Source organism: Leopardus geoffroyi, chromosome B3 (genome assembly GCF_018350155.1).
Source record: "Leopardus geoffroyi isolate Oge1 chromosome B3, O.geoffroyi_Oge1_pat1.0, whole genome shotgun sequence".
In the NCBI taxonomy this organism is placed as follows: Eukaryota; Metazoa; Chordata; class Mammalia; order Carnivora; family Felidae; genus Leopardus; species Leopardus geoffroyi.
In genome coordinates, this window is record NC_059337.1 from 18,070,506 (window position 1) to 18,085,880 (window position 15,375).

Below are 15,375 nucleotides of genomic sequence, written 5' to 3' on the forward strand. Positions count from 1 at the left end.
ATTTTAATTACAAATAGTGATTATGTTTTGCGACTGTATTTTACTATAGCTGTGCTCTAGAATTTTTAAACTTACTCTTATTTCTCTCCATTTTCTTCCTCTGCTTTCCTTTCTTCTTATCATACCCTGAAATTCTCAGACAAGGGCTTTGACAAGCAGGAGGTGGGGAGAGAGGCACTCTCTTAGATGATGTAAACATTTTTTTTTTTTTTTTTCATTTCTACTTTGGCTGGAGCCATGACCAAGCTCTCTGGTTCTCTGGAGTGACCCACAGCACTTGAATGGGAAGGCAGGCAGTCTGAGCTAGTCTTCTGTGCCCTGGGATGGTCATGAGGTGGAGTAATGGAAGTCTGTTCTACATGGCCCCTTTTTTTCCAGGGTGAAGGGCAGGTGGGAATGACGGAGCTACTGATCACTGTCCCCTCCACCTCAGAGCCTAGGCTTTGAAGTAAAAGTATCAAACTCTTCTATTTTCGTGGAGCAAAGAAGTCAAATGCAGCTGCCTTTGCAGCTTCTGGCAGGTTAAAAAACATGCATTTGCACATGACTTGCTGATTTACACCAAATTTTAATGTGTTTCCAAAACTTCCCTATAGTCATTGACTTACACCAAATTTTAATGTGTTTCCAAAACTTCCCTATAGTCCTTGCTGCTGGCTCTTCTGGAAAGTGATACTGTGTGGCTCTGAGCAGAACTCTGGATTTATTTTCCAGCGTCTGGTGTTTATGTGCCGCTTTTGTGTTGGGTTCTCCCCAGTACGTTGCCCTGTCCTTGAGAGAGGAAGCCTGCGAGCCTCCAGCTTCCTCTGTAACTTCCCAGTTCCTTTGCCCGTCCTCTGCGCATCTGCTTAGCCACCCCAGTCACTTTGTTTCAAAGTGCTGCGGTACTGAGTTTCTCTTTCAAATGAAAATAACCATTTGGCTCTGTGTTTATTGCATAGGCACCTCTGGGTGCAGAAATAGGCAGTGTGGCTGTAGAAACTCTCCAAAGGTTAGCAGACTTCAAGATGCAGGGACCAACAATGGCTCCACAAAACCAATAACCCCACAAAACAGAAGGGCAGTCCCAAGCATATCTCCTTTGCACCTCTTTCAGAAAAGACAGTATGCAGAGTGGTTGGGAGTTCAAGTCCTCGGTGCCCTCCTCTTAAGCTGTGACCTCAAAGGGTCACTTTAGCGCTCAGCTTCCCTTTCCTCTTCTGTAAAATGGGAATAGAAACTGAATCTACTTCTTGGGGATGTTGTGAGGAATATATGAGCTATCAGATGCAAAACGTTCCCCGCAGTTTGGCGCTCAAGCGGTAGGCTACCGATGCCTATTAGTAATTGGCTATTACTAGGAGGTTGTGTCTCTCCCGGGACCGGGGGCGCTTGGCTCGCCAGCCTGAAAGGGGTCGCCCACTCCAGGCCCCTTCAAGTACTACTCCCTCCGGGCCTGGGCCCAGATCCCAGCCGCCACGGCGCGCCAGGGACCTAAGTCCCATTGTGCTTGCTCAGTGAGGGTGACAGGGGCGGCCGCCAGACGCGAGCACAGGTGCGGCCCTGACCACAATGAGGGCGTGGGCGCGTGCGTGGCGAGCAGAGGTCTGCAGGGGGCCAGTGTGGCCGACCGCGGGGCGGGGGGGTTGGGAACGGGTGCTGGCACGGCCCCAGGAGCTCGGCAGGAGGCGTCTGGTCCGTCCCGGAGGACCCTGCCTGGCACCGGACTCCGGGCGTCTGCCGAACTCGCGCCCCGGAGCTCCGGCCCCGCCCCCGGAGCCCCGCCCCTCGGTGCCCCCGGTTGGCTGGAGCCGGCGGCCACGCGCGGCGATTTGCCACGCGTCGCGTCATTGAAGCCGCCCCTGGTCCCGGCCCCTGCGGGCTGGTCAAGGAGGCAGCGGCGGGGGGAGGCTGGGGCTGTAGGGCGCGACGCCGCCGGGCCGCCCCGCCCTGGGAGGCGCCTAGGCCCTCATCAAGTGACCAGTATCCCTTCCAGGAGAACACGGTTCTTCACAGGGAAGCGAGCTCCAGCCTGTAGCCCCGGCGCCAAACCGCCGTCATCTCCTTCCTGTGCCGGGTGATCCGTCTCCTCACCCACCCGGAAAAACATAGTCCGCCCCCCGCGTCCTTGTGGAGTAGCGCTTGCTTCCACTGACTCTCTTTGCCCGTACCCTCGTCTTTCCCATTCCAAGTACTCTAGGACCCACCGAGAGGATAAGTCAGCGCTGAAGAGAAACCTCAAGGGAAAAGAGAGAGACAGGGAGCCGAGGGGAAGGGAGGGAAAGGCGAGGCTGGCGGAGGGACACCGAAGACCGCGGCCGTAGTGCGCACGCGCGGCGGCAGGAACGAGTTCCGGTCTGGCCGGGGCCTGTCTCCTAAAAATAGCCCCGGTGTGGGGATCCGTGCGCGGATGTCCCGGCGAGTCCCGGGCTGAAGGAGGCGGCTCCGGGCGGCGCGGAGCGCTGGTGGCTGGCCCGGGCTGCAGCGTGTGCACGCCCGTCAGCTGCGCCGGAGACACGGTGAGGGCCGCGGCGGCGGGGCTCCGTCCACCGGGCCGACGGTGCCGGAGGGGGCGGCGTCTCGGCGAGGGGGCCGGGTAGGGGCCGGGGGGCGCTGGGGCGGGGGGCGGCGCGGCCGAGGAGGGGCGCCCGCGGGGCTCCGGGGACAGCAGGGCAGGGCGGCGTCCGGCTGGCAGGGGGCCGGGGTCGCGGGCGCGCGGCGGCGGGGCGGGTGGGGTGCGGGGAGGCGGCGCGGGGTGGTCGCGCGGGGTCTGCGTGGAGGGGCGAGGCGCCCGCGGTGGTGGGGGCGGGGTGTCCCGAGGGCGGGCCCGGGGTCTGACCGCTGTCGCGCGGGCTGGCGGAGGGAGGCTCGGCCGCGCGGGTTCGGCGCGAGGAGCCTCCCCGTGCGCGCACGGGGCTTGGGGCTGGGGGGCGGTGGTGGACGGCGCCTTCTTGAAAGTTGAGGGACTTCTCTGGGGGCCCGGAGTCTCTCCGGGGGGTTCCGCCCGAAGGCCCGTTTCCTCCCTCTTGCCCTCCGCGGCCCGGGTCTCCCCAGAGGGATTGACCCCTCGTGCCGAGGGCGCTCTGCGCTTTGGTCGGACTTGAAGAAGTTCCCCCACTTCTGCTTTGGGAGAAGGTTGGTCGAAGCGGGCGGAACATTGAGGTCCGAACTCTGGGCGCGTGTGTGCAGATGTCAGTGGCGGGGTCGGTATTTGGGGCGGCCCGGGCCGGGGGCACCTGCGGGGTGCGGACGCCCGCGGGTTCTGGGAGACGTCGCGGGGAAGGGGAGGCTACAGAGGAAACAGTTAGCTACCCCTGACATCCCGGTAGATCCCGGCTCCCAGGAAAGGTTTTATGTGGTAGAAACTTTGCCTTTTAGTTCGATATCCTCTGTCTTCGAACAGCGGGGATTAAGTCGGTAGGTGAGGTAGTGCAAACAAGTTTGGAAGAGGTGAGCATCTCTGAATTAGAATAACAGATCTCCCCTCCCTCCCCGTGGAAGTGTGACTATAAAAACATTCTTCAGACCTGAAGTGTGGCTCCAGAGGTACGAAGCGAGCCCCCCCCCCCCCTCCGCCGTCATGGTCCAGCAGGGAAACCGCGTGTAGACTGAAGAATTGCGGCAGCGTTGACCTGCATTTTAGTTGACAGTAAGATTGGTATTGCAATTAATGCGCTATTTGAAAGGCTTGCTGTGATGTGTTGACAATGGTGTAAGTATTTTTGAACAAATGCCTAAGATTTTTCAGGTTTTTTTTTTTTTTTTTTAGCACAGCTTGTTTCTCCTGTGTCTCGTATCATCTTTTACTATATGAAGAGAAGGTTCTCCAAAGCTGTAATTAGGTGTACATTACACAAGAGTACTTTCCCTTTAAGAATCCAGCTGTGTTGTTTTGGCAATTGCCAAGTGCTCCAGTTGTCAGTTTTAAAATCTGTTACCTTGGCAGTACTTGAACAGTCTGTGGAAAAGGTAAACAAAATAGCTTGAAAAAAAAATCTTTTTTTGAAAACGCAAAAATGGCATCTATTTTAGTATGAATTTAGAAAGTGAGGATTAAATAGCTGTGTTGTGCTGTTACGGCTTTTGTATGTACATTTTTGTTTTTGGGGTTTTTTTTTGGGTATATTTTTGGAGCGTTCAGTCTTTACCAAATGGCAACTTTTGTTTTAGGAAAAAAGTCCACAAGGTGTTTAAATTAAAAGGGATGCCAATTTTAGTTAGGCTTTATAACAAACATAAGGAACACTTGTGTCTTATAAATTATTAAGATTAGTGTGTGTAATGATACACTAATTGATTCTGGAATCACTTTTAATTCTCAGTGAGCACTGTAAAAAGTTGTGATAATGGTATTATAATTAAACTCTGAAGAGCTAAAGCTAGTGATTTAAATACTTTGTACAGACCTAGTTTTTAACAATAGTGTTGGAAGTGTTTCCAATAGAAACGTGTTCGTTAAAGCAGTCAGCAATTATGAGTAAAAATATTTTTCTAAACGTAATTATTTGCATATCTGTTTCATTTGATTCACATTTTGTTATATATAAAACCATGGTTTTGTTCATATTGGAACAGAGGGGATAAAATTATGTTTAACCTGATAAATTACTTCCTAGCAAAAGTTTAAATTCTTGAGGGAGGCAGTGAGAGGTGGGGGGTGCCCAGTGGAAGGAAAATAGCTCGTTGGGGCTCTGAAATAATAATTGTAATGTCACTGTGCTGAATTATGGTTTGAGAATAATCTCCTTCCAAATGCTTAAGAGTTTCTATGTTTCCTTAATGGGTATGTGTGACAAAGATTGTTTTTTGTAAATGCAACCGGAAATAGTCTTTTAAAGGTTTTGAGTTGTTTTCTGGTGGTGATGTTTTATTTTTCAAAGCAATTGCATTATAGTTTCGTATAGGATGCAGTAGAGGTTAATATTAATTTTATTAATATGCAAGTAGTAGCAATATTTGGCTACCAAGAGAAATATCAGTATATTCTGAGGGTGGTTAAGTAATAATAAAAGTGTTTTCTATTAGAAAATAATTCTGAAGTTTGAAATACTTCAGAAGTCTTTTAATAGATTTATGTTCTGATTTAGGAGGAGGAAACTAAACAATTTGTTTTTGAGCAGTAGTATGCCTTTCAGTCAGGTTTTGGAAGGCCACCTTTTTTTTTTTTCTTCACTCTCTTCACTGCTTGTAAGTCTGGCAAGAGGAGTTTAGTCTAACATACAATGTTGATGGTCTTGAATTTTCTCTGGGCATTTTCAGTTTCATGTATTTTGTCTTGTAATTAGACCGTACTTTTTTTTTTTTTTTTTTTTTTTGAAGAGGTGCTCATGGTGCATATGAATGCTACAAAGTCTAGCTGAAGTTTTCTTTTAGCAGTGATGGAGCACTGAAAATACTGCTTTGTGGGTTGAAAATGATCATTGCTCTTTTCTAGATGAGAGAGAAAATCTGTGTACATTCTTAGTAAATTGGGAAGTGAGTGTCTAGTTAGATAACCTCCTGCAAAATCAATCTAGTTAGATAACCTCCTGCAAAAGAACACTTTAACACGTCCTGCTGTGTTTGCAAGTCCTCATAAAGGAAGGCTGCTAGACTTTGTCATCACATCTTGGTTCAGATCCCAACTCCGCCACTTACTCATAAGGTGTCACTTATGAGATATCTTCTGTAAAGTGGGAGGGAGTTATACTACCTGCCCCGTGGAATTGTTAGCATTAAATGAAATAATGGGAGTGAGAGTTCTTAGCACACTACCTGAGGCTTAATGTACAAAAGTGCATATCGCCTGATGTCCTTCATCCCTTCCTCTGTACACCCCTTCCTCTCCATACATTTTCCCTTATTTCCTATGAAGACTGTAAAAGTGCTGTATCCGATGCCTCCGTCTGTGACCAAGAGGACTTCATATAATGTATATAAATGCAGGAGATTGCTCATTTACTTTTGGAACATAAAAATCCCAGCATTTTTTAAAAAATATTTTTTTTAATGTTTGTTTTTCAGAGAGAGAGAGAGACAGAGTATAAGCAGGGGAGGGGCAGAGAGAGAGGGAGACACAGAATCTGGAGTAGGCACCAGGCTTTGAGCTGTCAGCACGGAGCCCAACACGGGGCTTGAACTGTGAGATCATGACCTGCGCTGAAGTTGGACACTTAATCGACTGAGCCCCCCAGGAACCCCCCAAATCCCAGAATTTTAAATTTATTGTCAGATTATATATAAAATGTTTAGTTGGCCAGTCTACATTAGGTTTTTGATTTGCAATCATTGATTGTAACCTCCATAATCTCTCTAAATATTAAAAAAAATTAGAATTCAATGTAAGTATATTCCCTACTCTTCACTGAAATATGTTTTTTGTGAATTATCCGTGCGAGTTGTCCTCAAGATACAGTATTTAAAATTTGAAATTAGAAAAATATTTTTATTTCCTACCTGGAATAGGTATATTTTTAAAAATAGCCTTTCTTTAGTGGGTATCTGTAAGTTTTTATATTTCATTTTACCTGCTCTGTGGAACTAAATGATTTAATCTGTGTATGCTTTATCAGTGTAATCTTTAATAAATGGACCTGTGTCCATTGTGTTATAATTAAGAGTATAAACTCATTTATTAATCTCTTGTATAGCATATGTGTTGCCATATATTTAATAAATACTATATTTTTGTTTGGATGTTTATTTACTGATTTTAGTAATATTTATTTATTGAGTTTAATTGATATTAAACTAAGTATTTAATATTGAATTGTCTTAATCACTTGAAATCATAAACTGATGAGTTAAAAAAAATTAGCTGGTTTGTGAGGTGGAATATCAACTGTTTGAACATTAGTATATGACAGCAGGTAATTTACTTTATTGGTTTCCTAAGTGATGATGCTGAAAGCCAGAGGAGTTGTTAACGTGGGTGAAAAACACACTAGTTGATCAGATTTTTAATAAATATCAATGAAGGCACATCTTGTTTTGAATCAATGCTAATTTTATTTTCTTATACAAAAATGTAAACTTTATGAACTTAAAAAATAATTCAACCATCAGTAAAGTTACATGTTTTGGGAAATATTTTGGTATTGGAGCGCAAATTTATACTGCATGAGCTGGACCTTTTTACCAGGTTATTTTTGTTACAAGCACCATGCATATGCAGGTTGACTTGGATTAGTTTGAGGTATGATTTGTGATTCTTGTAACAAAGGGATACTCTTCATGTAACCTGGTAAAATAACTTGTAACTCTTGGTTTAGTAAAACTCTGGTGCTCTTGCTTACAAGTCTCACCTCTTATTCCCTAGCCATTCGCATTTTACATAGAGACGGGGACTATATTTCTAAAATTTACATCTAAATGTCATTCTTTTAAGGAAAACTTTGAAGGCATATAAAATCAGTAGAGAGGCAGTAATTTAAGGGATAAGATTGAAGACTGCCTAAGTTAGAATACCCAACTCTAGCACCTTGTGTTCTTTGGCAGTTTCTCAACCTTCTTGAGGCTCAGTGTATAAAATAGTGATTATAATATTACCTACTTCATAGGGTTGTTGAGAGGATTAAATGAGATGTTTATTGTAAAGCCTTTAGCACAATGCTGGGTACCTAAATTTTTTTTTTTTTTTCTCCTGTTACTGTCACTGTTGCTGTTACTTCTGTTGTTGGCATTAATTCATCATGGTTCACTTTTTAATTTTTTTTTTTCAAGGTTTATTTATTTTTTGGAGGACAGAGAGAGACAGAGCATGAACGGGGGAGGGGCAGAGAGAGAAGGAGACACAGAATCGGAAACAGGCTCCAGGCTCCGAGCCATCAGCCCAGAGCCTGACGCGGGGCTCGAACTCACGGACCGCGAGATCGTGACCTGGCTGAAGTCGGACGCTTAACCGACTGCGCCACCCAGGCGCCCCCCATGGTTCACTTTTTAATGATTCTAGTCTCTCCAAACTCATCGTCAGCCACTACCCTTCAGTTTCTGTGACCCAGTTAAGGCCAGCTGTTTGCTCTTCCCTGAAAATGCCATATATTTTCATGCCGATGACTCCCACTTTTATTTTTTTACCCCAGAATTTTCCCGAGCCTGATGTCCACTTGGAAATCTAGTTGGAATCTCAAACATAATATTAACCATATGACTGAAATATAGTTATATATTCCTCTCCCCCAACCTTCTTCCTCCCTCTTACCCCAGACTCTGATGTCTTTACTGGCCCTTACCCATCTCAGTGAATGGCAGTACTCATGTCAAGAACTTAAAAGATATGCCAGGATTCTTTTCTTTTCTCTCAAATCCAGTCCATCCATACATTCTCTTGTACCTTAAGAATTTATCTTGCGCCAGTCTACCATTCTAGTCTTCACTGCCCCCTCTTTATTTCAAGGCATTATTATCTCTTGTATGAATTGCTGCAGTAGCTTCCTAACTGGGCTTGTTTCTTCTCTTGCTCCTCAGACGTTGGTTCTTCACATAGCAGCTGTAGGGATCATTTTAATATCCTAAATCATGTCATTACTCTGCTTAAAATCTTCCGATGACTTCCCATTCCTCTTCAAATAAAGTCTGTATTTCTTTCCATGGCCTGAATGGCCCTGAATAATCTTTCTCCTTCTCATTGTTCTTCCCCTGTTTTATTGTGTGCCAGCCACACAGTCCTCTTATTGTTCTTTAAACCTTATATGTCCTTTCCTATTTTAGGGTCTTTTGCACTTTTTGCACTACTTGCTTGAAATGCTCTTCAGAAGGCTGCATGGCCAGACCCTTTGGAATATGGCCCAAGTCTCACTTTGTCACCCAGCACACCCTTTTTAATGTTGCACTCTGATAGTTACTCTTTTGTGCATCTCACTTACTTCAAGACACTGTAATTTGTACACGTTTTGTTATTCCTTATTTGTCCATTATCTGAATGTAAACTCCTTAAAGGCAGAGGCCTTGTCTGTCTTCTTGATAACAGTCTCCACAGGCGTTAGCACACTGTTGGACACTCCACAGGCGTTAGCACACTGTCGGACACTCGGAAGACAGAAAAATTTGAATTAATGCTTCTGTATCTTTGTTCATGTTTTTGCTGGAGATTGGAATGCTCTTACCTTTAAGTTGTGGCTCAGGTGTCAGGTATGATACCAATTTTAGTCTCTAGACAAAATTTGTCTCCCTTGCTCTTGATACAGACACAATTTGAAGAGTAATTCCATTTTTAGATTTAAAGGATTTTAATTGACGTCATTTTCTTCTGCTGTGCTGAGTTCTTGTGTCAGGGACTATTTTGTTCTTTGTGTATGCTCAGGACCTACCAGTCTATCATGGTACATAGTGAATGTCCAGTAAATGGTGAATGGAAGTTGTCTTAATCAACTAAAATGACTGACCACAAACCAGTGTACCCACATCAGACTTTCAAAATTATAAAGGTACTTTTCACTATAAAGTACTGCCTTACATATTTTCTATACATATTAACATGTTGTCGTCATCATTTTGGGTGAGGACAGGAATCCCAGAGCTGTTGAGCACAAGTGGCGTTTCCTGAGATTCTGTGTGCCTTCTTTCTGGACAGCGAGTAGCCATCTTGTCTGAGGGCTCTATTTCCGTTTCAAATGTGTAACCTAGTAAAAACGGTGTTAGAAATTACAACTAGTTACTGGTTGTTCCTTACAAACATTCTCTCTCTCCATCTTATCCAGCAGATTCCATGTTATTTCAGAAAGGCTAGGGAGATGTGCAAGTTAACATGGTATATGTGAAATACAATACTATTTCTGCTGTATTGCTAAAGAAGATTTATCAAAGAGCTTTTGTGGCCAATATCAGGAACTTAACCACCATTTGTAATAGTGAAAATCATTCCACATTATACACAGCTGATTTATAAATGGGCTTTTTAAAACATTTGGGGACTGCTTTAGTAAAATGTTTATCTTAGTACTGAAAATTTTTTTCGTAACAGTATTAAACTTAATTTGACATGGATTATGAAAGGAAAAAGAGAGAAGAATCTGGGAGTTAAGATTTTGTTTTTCACAAATGACTTCCGTCAAAGTAAAGTTTCAGCACTGGCAGGTTTTTTAACAAAACATTTTGTCTTGAAAAAATTTACAGAAAAGTTTCAGGAATAGTACAGTGAACTCTCATATACTGGTCACCTAGAGGCACTAATTGTTACTGTTTAGCACAATTGCTTTATCATTTTTTGTATTTGCAGAGTGGCCCTGAAGTCTGGAAATAGATATTACTGTTTTATTTATAGCTTTAAGCTCCTTGATTACATCTTCTGGAGTATGCTCTAGATGTAAGTTTATTCAGTTAAAATCAGAGGCAAATCATTTGAGGCAAAACCTTACAGATGTGTCTAGGGGATAGATGGAATCTTGCATTAATGCATTGTGTACCTTTCTAACAAGGAAAACATATTAATATTATACAATGTCATTGAACATTAACACGTAATAGCAAGAATCCATTCTGTTGATCTCTTTTTCCTTCTTCCTCCTTTTCTCCCTGTTTCCCCTTTTCTTCCTCTTCCTCTTATAATTTTATTATTGAATCATTTGAGAATATGTTGCATACATCATGGTCCTTTATCCTTAAATTCTTCAGTTGATATCTCCTAAGAACTAAGACATGTTCTTATATAACATGTAAGAATAGTATGATGGATTCAAGAAACTTAATATTGATACTGTAATTTAGTCTATAGTTTATGTTGAAATTTCTTCAGTTGTGCCAATAATACATTTTAATAGCATTTTTTCTAAATAGTCTTTCAACCTTTTTCTCTTTTTCCTGAAATTAATAGTTTTGAAGAGTACAGGCCCTTTGTTTAGTAGGATGTCATCAGTTTGGGTTTGTCATATTGCTTCTTTGTTAGATTCAAGTTACGCATTTTTGGCAGCAGTACAAAATAAGTGATGATATACCCTCAGTGCATCACATCAGGAGGCAATATGATGTCAAACTGATGGTGATGTTTACTTGGATCACTTAGTTAAGGTTTGCCTGCCAGATTTCTCTATATAAAAGTTATTGTCCTCATTGTTGTTATTGAATAATCTGTGGGGAGGCACTTTCAGACCGTGTAAGTGCTCTGTCCTCCCCAAAATGTTCACATAATTCATTGCTGATTCTTGCCTGAGTCCGTTATTACTCATTGGTTCCAAAATGGTGTTTGTCTAGCTATTCGTCTGCATTTATTAGTTGGCAATCTGTTGTAAAGAAGAGCTTTTCCTTCTCATTTGCTTACTTAATATCAATATAAATTCATAGTTTTTTTTTTTTAATTTTTTTTTTTAACGTTTATTTATTTTTGAGACAGAGACAGAGCATGAACGGGGGAGGGTCAGAGAGAGGGAGACACAGAATCCGAAACAGGCTCCAGGCTCTGAGCTGTCAGCACAGAGCCCGACGCGGGGCTCGAACTCATGAACCGCGAGATCGTGACCTGAGCCGAAGTCGGACGCTTAACCGACTGAGCCACCCAGGCGCCCCACATAGTTTTTTTTTTTTTATTAAGTAGATTATACTCTGTTACTATCAGTATTTTGGTATTCCAGATTAACTCAGGTTTGGTCAGTGGGAAATCCTGCAACCTCCTCATTTTGACACGTTTCTATCATGTTTGGAGTAGTTTCTTACTTTTGGGACATTAAGATATTCTAGGCTCCTCATCTGCTTTTCCTGCTCATGTCCTAGAATCAGCCATTTCTTCAAGGAGTTCTGTTTTCTCTTCTTGTAAGACTGTTTAGAAACCAGGAACTGGGCAGTTGTTGGTATCCTCCTTGATACTAGAGTTTCACTGTTTCAGAGCCCTGTCAGCTGACCAACCTAAGAAATTTTGAGTTTATGCTGATTTCTCAGACAGTAGATTATCATTTCTCTTTACATTCCTGAAACTCCTTAGAAGAAAAGTCTATTCCTTTGAAAGTGTTAATAATTTAAGTGATTGTTTGCTTTTACTTTATTTTTTTTAATGTTTGTTTATTTATTTTTTTTCAACATTTATTTATTTTTGGGACAGAGAGAGACAGAGCATGAACGGGGGAGGGGCAGAGAGAGAGGGAAACACAGAATCGGAAACAGGCTCCAGGCTCTGAGCCATCAGCCCAGAGCCCAACGCGGGGCTCGAACTCACGGACTGCGAGATCGTGACCTGGCTGAAGTCGGACGCTTAACCGACTGCGCCACCCAGGCGCCCCAATGTTTGTTTATTTTTGAGAGAGACAGTGTGAGTGGGGGAGGGTCAGAAAGAGAGGGGACACAGAATCCTAAGCAGGTTCCAGATTCTGAACTGTCAGCACAGAACCCGATGTGTGGCTTGAACCCACGAACTACTAGATCATGACCTGAGCCAAAGAAGTTGAATGCTCAAGTGACTGAACCACCCACGTGCCCCTGCCTGGTTTTTCTGTTCAACTCTATAACGGTTGGTTCTTGTTTTCCAAAACATATTGTACGCTTCTTGGGAGTTAGGAATGCTGTTTTATATCTCTTTGTATATTCCGTGATTGTGTTCCACAGTGCCTTGAACATGGTTGATAACCCATTTGTTGCTTATGATACATAATTACAGTAATGACTATTTTTATTACTCTTATACTGTGATTAAATATTGTTATGTTTGTTATAACATTCTAGGTAATTTTGTGGAAACTTTGAAGTGAATTTGTTCTGTTTTTGATAACATTGTTATCCTAGAAGAAATGAAAAACTTGAAAGTTTTTCAACTTTAAAAGCTTAAAAACTGGGGCACCTGGGTGGCTCAGTTGGTTAAATGGCTGACTTTGGCTCAGGTCATGATCTCATGGTTTGGGATTTCCAGCCTCGTGTTGGGCTCTGTGCTGACAGCTTGGAGCCTGGAGCCTGCTTTCGGATTCTGTGTCTCCCTCTTTCTCTGTTCCTCCCCTGCTCACACTCTGTCTGTCTCTCTCAAATATAAATAAAGACTAAAAAAGTTTTGTTTAGGGGCGCCTGGGTGGCTCAGTTGGTTAAGCGGCCGACTTCAGCTCGGGTCATGATCTCGCGGTCCGTGAGTTCGAGCCCCGCGTCAGGCTCTGTGCTGACAGCTCAGAGCCTGGAGCCTGTTTCAGATTCTGTGTCTCCCTCTCTCTGACCCTCCCCCGTTCATGCTCTGTCTCTCTCTGTCTCAAAAATAAATAAAACGTTAAAAAAAAATTAAAGAAAAAGTTTTGTTTAAAAATAAAGGCTTAAAAACTTAATTCCTGAGATTAAAGTATGTAATTAAAAGAACATCAAAATACCTCGTCTTGGTATTGCTGTTTAATAGTGTTTTGTTCATTAGCAAGTAATAACCTTTCTGGGCATCTCTTTAATTATAAAATGAGATGATATCTAGATCCTTTTAAACTCTGAGTTACCTACTTTATGCTTAATTAGCATTGAATTGTTTATGAAAGTAAAATTAAGTGCCACAGAGTATAGTGGAAAGAATATTGTGTGCCTGGACCATGAGTCATTGGGTTCTAATTTTTTGTAAGCATACTGTTACTTTAGCAATTTATTTCACAGTTTGGTCTTTATTACCTTATTCATTCAGTCCATTGGTCTAGGTGAATGAGGAATACAGTGAACAGGCTTGGCTTTCATAGATGGCAGTATGGACATATGGTTTTATAATTCATTTTGCTATTCACTTGATGTGTACCATGCAGAGTGCTATAGGAGCATATAGAAGGGGTGATCAACCCAGTTTCAGGGAGGCCAGGAAAATTTATACCAGAGGAAGTGACACTTCCATTTAGTTTGAAGCCTCAAGAGCATTTAGCCTTATAAAGAGGGTGGGTAGTTTTACCAGAGCTGTGTTAAGGATGAGAGATACACTTAAGAGAGTTTGGATTGCTTGGAGAAACTCAGTACAGTATGGATGGATCAGGCAGTATAAGAGAGGGCAGACACTGTAGGAGTAGTGAAAGATGAAGCTGAAGACATAAGTAGGGGCCAGATTATGAAGAGCCCTTAAGCTGTGTTAAGGAATTTGAACTTTAAGGGAAAATTAGAATATCTTAAGCCTGGGAGGAAATTAAAAAGATAATGCTGCACTGGGTGTTATATGTAAGTGATGAATTACTAAATTCCTCTTCTGAAACCAATACTACACTATATGTTAACTAACTTGAATTTAAATAGAATCTTGGAAGAAAAAAAAAGATAATACTGATTGCACTGTGGAGAATTCTTCAGAGAGTTAAAAGTGGTAGGCAAGAAGAATAATTAGGAGGGTGTTAACAGCAAATTAGTTAAAAGAGGTAAGGTGGCTTGGACTGTGGTATAGGATGCGGATGGAAGAAATAAGTGGATTTGAGAGATATATAGGGGGGTAGAATAATGGAAGGATTCAGTGATGGAGGGCATGTGGAAGGTGAAAGAAAAAGAGGAGTTGAGAGTGATGACTAGGTTTATGGCTTGGGCAATTGAGGGAATGAATCGGTAGTTTACTGATACAGGAAGCACAGGAAGAAGAGCAGGCTTGAGGGGACTATGATGAGTTTACTTGTGAGAGAATGCCTGGAGGATGAAGAGGTGTAGTCAGAGGTGGAAGACTTCCTGGTAATGACAAGACCTCGGGATTTGGCCATGGAATGGGTGTTTGAAGAGGAGTGGAAGTGAAGGTGGGACATGATCTGGAAAGTGTGTTTGTGTGTGTGTGTGTGTGTGTGTATGTATAGCCAAGGACGGGTCTGTGTCCTAAGGCAGAGTACCCTATTTTAGATGATCTCAAGGTTTTCATTGTTTGGTTTGGAAAACAGAAATGAAAAATTTCAAATAGGGTCTTAGTAAGATTGTCCTATTAAACACAAGAACAAAAAAAACACAAGAACAAAAAAAAAAAAAAAAACAACCAAAAAAACCCACAACAGTGAAACATTTTTTCCTAAACAGAGTGGGAAACTATTGCCCCAGCTAGCTAAAAGTGTGGCTGCTTCTCAGTAGTGGCTAAAAATTATGAAACCTATCAGGTATACAAAAATCAGAGTGAATAATGTAGCGTGAATGTAATGTAAGAATGTAAGAATTTTTATGAATCCCATTGCCCTTTTTCTTCTGCAGAGGTAATCATTACCTTAAATAGGATTTACCTTTTTCATTCATTTTTTAAAAATTTTATCTTTTTAATTTACATCCAAATTAGCATATAGTGCAAAAATGATTTTGAGAGTAGATTCCTTAATGCCCCTTACCCGTTTAGCCCATCCCCCTCTCCCCCAACCCCTCCAGCAACCCTGTTCTCCATATTCAAGAGTCTCATGTTTTGTCCCCCTCCCTGCTTTTATATTATTTTTGCTTCCTTTCCCTTAATGTTCCTCTGTTCTGTGTCTTAAAGTCCTCATAATAGTGAAGTCATATGATATTTGTCTTTCTCTGACTAATTTCACTTAGCATAATACTCTC

The 15,375-nt window shown here is 42.5% G+C and overlaps 1 protein-coding gene across 13 annotated transcripts in view; it reads left to right on the forward strand.

The window, feature by feature from the left end:
* Positions 1-1,863: 1,863 nt before the first annotated feature.
* The window catches only part of MEF2A (myocyte enhancer factor 2A), a 167,542-nt gene continuing 154,030 nt past the window's right edge, over positions 1,864-15,375 (forward strand). For 9 of the 13 annotated variants that reach the window (XM_045448773.1, XM_045448777.1, XM_045448769.1 and 6 more), the window contains exon 1: positions 1,864-2,498. The gene's annotated coding sequence lies outside the window, so the exon portion shown is untranslated. The remainder of the gene's footprint in view (positions 2,499-15,375) is intronic. The other 4 variants (XM_045448778.1, XM_045448776.1, XM_045448774.1 and 1 more) reach the window with 3 other exon arrangements.